Source organism: Hypanus sabinus, chromosome 3 (assembly GCF_030144855.1).
Source record: "Hypanus sabinus isolate sHypSab1 chromosome 3, sHypSab1.hap1, whole genome shotgun sequence".
Taxonomy (NCBI): Eukaryota; Metazoa; Chordata; class Chondrichthyes; order Myliobatiformes; family Dasyatidae; genus Hypanus; species Hypanus sabinus.
This window is the reverse complement of record NC_082708.1, coordinates 15,382,157-15,388,156: the sequence shown is the minus strand read 5'-3', so window position 1 is coordinate 15,388,156 and position 6,000 is coordinate 15,382,157.

Below are 6,000 nucleotides of genomic sequence, written 5' to 3'. Positions count from 1 at the left end.
CATGAATGCAGTGCTAACGATCAACCACGTCACTATCTGTAAGGAGTTGTACATTCTCCATGTGACCGAGTGGGTTACCTCCACGTGCTCCAGTTTCCTCCCACTTGATGTACAGGTTAGTAAGTTAATTGGTTACATGGGTACATCTGTCTATATTTACTGCTGTAGTGCATGCACCACACGTTTGATTTTTTTTATTATTATTCATTTATTTTGTACTTGCACAGTTTCCTGTCCTTTGCGCACTGGTTGCATGCCCAAGTTGATGTGGGCTTCCATTAATTATATTATGGTTATTATTCTATTACATATTTATTGAGTATGACCACAAGAAAATGAATCTCAGAGTTGCATATGGTGATGTGTAAGTACTTTCATAAGAAACTTACTTTGAATTGAGGGCTCATTGATCCAAGAGGGCCCGTTACTGTGCTGTATTTCTAAATAAAATAAAAATAAAAATTACCAGGTAAGATAGTGATAAGAACCAATCAAGTTCATAAATGTCCTTTAGGGAAGAGAATCTTCATAGTCACTGACTTCTATGTGACTTCAGACTCACCAGTGATGGATTATAATTACCTCCTTAGTGCAGGGACAATTAAGGTGGGACAATAAATCAGGCCTTCCTCTGACACCCGTACCCTATGAACTAAACTCCTCATCTACACAAACCAATAGCATGAACATTATTCTCTAATTCTGGGTAACCTTCCACTCCGGGCTGCTGTTTCCTCCCCACCTCCACATTCCTTCCAATCTTCCTCTGGTCCTCTCATTTTTATCCCCTTTCCCTCAACCCCACACTCCCCAACCCCTCACCCATCTACATCCCTCTCCCTTACCTGGTTCCACCTACCAACTAGACAGACCTGCCATGCACAGATTTCCTCCCCTAATACCCTTAATGGATCTGGGCCCAGTTGCCTTTCACCTCTCCCCTAATCACTCCCTTTAGTTTTTCAGATTTCTGCACTGGTGTCCCTGCTTATCTCTTTCCTCCACCTGTCTAGAACCTTCTTCCTCCCACTACTTTGCTCCAACAGTCTCTCCACATATTTTCTCCTTTTTTCTGCACGATCCGCTCTGTCTCCCAAACCCATCCCCATTTGCCCTGTTGTCTGTGCAACTTGCCAGATCCTGCACGCCTCCTCAGTTCATCAATCACCATGGCTCTTGTCTCACCGATCCCCAGGGTTTCAACCTGAAAAGTATTTGAAACAGGGATCAATAGATTTCCAGGCATTAAAAGAAAAGGAAATGGGATAGTGCTGGAAACGGGCAATGTGAGTGGAAGCCTTCATAACCACAAATCTTGGTGCAAACTCACGGGGCTCAATGGATTTCTCCTACTCATTTCTTCTGTTCTTAAAAATCTGAGAACTTTGACAGAAAAGTGAAAGAAAGAATTTAAAAACACAAGAGATTCTGCAAATGCAGGAAATCTAGAGTAACACACCCAAATTCTTGGAGGAACTCAGCATCTATGGATAGGAATAAGTAGTTGATGTTTCAGGTTGAGACACTTCATCAGAATTTTACGATATTAATCCAGAGAAGTGTGACATTATACATCTGGGGAGGTGCAACAAGACATGGAGATGCACAATGGGATATGTTGACTGACCTGGCTTAAAGGATACTGAATCCTCACAGATTCTAAAAGGTACTAAGGTAAGTAGCACTACAAAAGCTATACATGATTTTTCAAAATACATTATTAGCTAAGGCAGAGAACATAAAAGAAATGAGGTTACACTGTATCTATGCACAACACTAGATAAACCTCAGCTTGCATATCACATGCAGCTCCGGTTACCACGTTGCAGGAAAAATGAGATTGCACCGGAGATGACGCGGAGATTAGTAATTAGAAAATGTTAACTTTGCGGAAGGATTGGATAGGTCTGGATGTTTTTTGGAACAGAAAAGCTGTTGCGGGGTACAGAAGCCTTAGATCTTGTACCACCTGGTTCAAGATCAGTTATTACCTTCAACCACTAGGCTCCTGAACCAACATGGATAACTTCACTCACTTCAACACTGAACTGATTCCACAACCTAAAGACTCCACACAGATTCTACAACTCATATTCTCAGTGTTGCTGCTTATATACAGCGTTTATTATTATTATATGTTTTTATGTTCACACAGTTTGTCTTCTTTTGCACATTGGTTGTTTCTCAGTCTTTGTGTGTAGTTTTTCTTTGATTCTATTGTATTTCTTTGTTCTACTGTGAATAAGAATTTTACTTTGAACTTTCAACTTTAATTGAAGTGTTTATAATAATAAGGACAAGAAAGGAACAAATCAAAAACCTGGGGAATTTAGACAAATTATTAATGTAAGGTTTAGAGCAATGTTGACATGTAGGACTCACTGACTGTAAGAGATGGAGTCCTCATCATATTGAAATGCAATTTTGAAGTGCCCTTGTTTCAAGTGAGAAGATTTAAGGTGTGAGGGAAGAAGTTTAAAAACAATTTGAGGGGTAAGTTTTTAATACGGAGTGTGGTGTTTATGTGGAATGTGCTGCCGGAAGTGGTGAAGGCAGATAAAATTATTATGTTCAAAAGGCATTTGGATGGAATTATGGACAGGAAGGACACCTAGGGATATGGTCCTGGTGCAGAAAACTGGGATGAGCAAGGATAGGCATCGCAGTTGACAAGAATAAGCAGGACAAAAAGGAATCTGTTTCTATATGATACAGATCTTTGATTCTATGATTCAAACAGTCAAAACTACTATTGTAAAACTGTAGATGTTGGAATCAGAGACCAAAGACAGAAATGTTGGAAGAACTCAACAAGTACGCTAACATCTGTGGAATGAGAACACTAACTGTTTCTCCATGTCAGGGAGCCTCCTTGACTGGTTCAGTCTTCCAGCATTACAGGTATAGATTCATATTCATATGCAGATTCAGATTCACCAATTTATTACATGTACGTCGAAGCGTACAGTGAAACAACCAACACAACCTAAGCTAACAACTTAGCCTCCCCCAACCTTCTTATTCTGACTGCTCCCCTTCCTTTGCAGTCCTGCTGAAGGGTCTCAGCTCGAAACGTCGACTGTTCACTCTTTTCCATAGATGCTGCCCGGCCTGCTGAGTTCCTGCAGCATCATGTCTGTGTTGCTTTGGATTTCCTGCATCTGCAGATCTTCTCACATTTGCAACCACTTCCTTAGAAGGTCCACAAGTGTCGCCACACATTCCGGCGCCAACATAGCATGCCCACAACACCCAGAAGAACAACGCAGAGCACAAAACAACAGCAACAGGAAAATAAGGCCATTCCTTCCCTCCCAGCCACCCAGGGCTCTGTGCCGCCACTCTTCACACTTCTGTCTGAAGGAAGGATCTGGAGGGATCCTTCTGTCATGACTAGCACAGACAAAATGGGCCAAATAGGCTCTGATTGTGAACTTTTCATGATTATAATTGCACATGAGCAGACAAAGAGGGCTGAATTAACCATGTCCAAGCTTCCATTGCAATCTGCCGCTTACATGTCCCTTTACCTCCGACTCTGAGCTGTAGGGCTCTGTGACTCCATAAGTGCAGGTCAGCGGGACTAGGCAAAATAATAGTTCAGCATGAACTAGATGGGCTGAAGCACCCGTTTCTGTGCTGTATTACCTTGTCACTATATCACTGTACGACAGAATTATGTTGTGTCTTTCACAAACTTAGAATATTTCTGAATGATGAAAGGGTGTTCAAAAAAGAGATAGGAATACATAAGTTAATAGCAGGTCCATTAGCTTAACGCCAGTGGGAATCAAATCACTGGAAAAATTCCAAGCAGGATGTTCATTTGGTCAGGGGAGAGGCACAGGTGTACAAGCCTTTGGTGAATCTGCATTTAGAATATTGTGTTCAGTTTTGGTCACGCTGCTACAGGAAAGAGGTCATTAAACTTGAAAGAGTGCAGAAGAGATTTGGGAGGATGTTACCTGACGCAGTGTATGCTGGCACCCAACTGAGCCCAGGTGTGGAGGAATGATAAGCTCCCATGTTGAGACAGTAACAAGAGCTTATTCATCAGAAGTCCAGCTGAACCTTGGTGGTTTGACCAAGCAGCACTGTGAAATGAATCATTCTCAAATCACACAAACAAGAGCCCTACAACATTTGCTAATTTGGGGGTCTGCTTTAAATAACCACAGTAATCTGAAATTCTGTGCAAGTGACAACTAGCTTAATAAGATTAAGCAGAAAGCACAAGGGCTTAACGACTCTAGTTAAGCAACAATTAATGAATACAGGTGCTTCAGAAAACTGGAAGAGTAATACTCTATGGCTTGCTGCAGGACTCATGACAGTACCTCCTTCCCTAAGGCCCAAGAAGCCTCGAGACAGTGCTGCATAATTCGATAACAGACCCAGTGTTCTTGAGGTATGGCTGAAAAATTTGAAACAGACCTGATTCTCTTGAGACAAGGCTGGAAAATATAAAGTGATGTGCATAACTCGAGAACATTGCAAATAATTTGTAAAAACTGCATATAACTTGAATCAAACTTGGGAATGTGGAATAGTCTTTGGAAGTCTGGAATGGTATTCGGATAACTGGGGGATCATGGGAGACTCAAGAAGCATTGACAACCTTGATCGCAGACTAGAGAAGCTTAAATGTGGTCTTGAGAAACTCGGTATGTAACCTTTGAACCTCCACTGGGTCCATTTATGGCGTGGGGTTCTTCTGTCATGGTGTGCACTGATGAATGACTAGGTGTGAAGGAAAGATAGACTCCTGTGTTGGGACAGATGCAAGAGTTTATTCATCAGAAATACAACTGAACTTCAATGGCTTGACTGAGTGATACCACGAGATGAATCATTCTCAAAGCACACAGACAAAAGCTCCAGGTGTTAATTGTGGGGTTCACTTTAAATAATCACAGTATGATGAAAACCCGTGTCAGTCACAATTAACTTAGCAAGATTAAATAGAAAGCAGAAGGGCTTAATGACTCTAGTTAAACAACAATTAGTAAATACAGGTGCTTGAGAAACGTGTAAACCCTATGCTCTGTGGCTCATAGCAGAGGCCTGCAGGGCTTATGACAATTGTCAGGACTCAAGGGATTGGGTGCTCAATCCACTGCTTTTTTGTGATTGCAAGACACTCTTGGACATTGATAATACAAAATACAGCAAGTCCAGTTAATTGGTTCAATGGCAAGACTCTCGGTGGGGAACTGCATAGCATCAGCTTTTGCGCAGACCAGGCCCTCATAGCACAGCATCTCCAGTTACAGATACCCACAGGTGGAGGCACCTGAGAGGTGTGGGAGAGAGCAACGGCACAGGAGTCCATGATGGGTTGGAGGCTGACCCCCGCAGGCTGGCAATCTTCTCAGGACTGGGTCCAGTATTCGGTCCGCGGAAGATAAGTTGGATTACTTTTGTCTGCGGATGACCCAGCATGAGACAAGCTGATTTGCCTTTGCGGCTGACCCAGTGTGAGAAGGGGAACTGCTGCGTGCTTGTTCTTACAAAAACAATGCTCCAGAAGAACATCCATGCACCAACAACCTTCAGGTGATGACACTGAGGGACTTGTGCTAACATTATTTTGTGACTACGTCCTACGATTACTATATGTGCTGTGTGTGTCCTATGATTACTATGTGCTGTGTGTGACTGTGTGCAATGTGTTTTGCACCCTGGCCCTGGTGGAACATTTTTGTTTAGCTGTATACATATGTATGGTTGAATGACAATTAAACTTGAAATGCTCTTTTCTCTCTACACCTATGACTGTGTGGCCATGCACATTTCAAACAACATCTATAAATTCGCAAATGATGCAACTGTTGTCAGCAGAATCTCTGAAGGTGATGAGGATGTGTACAGAAGTGAGAGAGATCAACTGGTCGAGTTGTGTCACAACAGCAACCTTGCACTCAGCGCCAATAAGACCGAGGAGTTGACTGTGGACTTCAGGAAGGGGAAGTCGAGCAAACACACACCTGTCCTCATCAA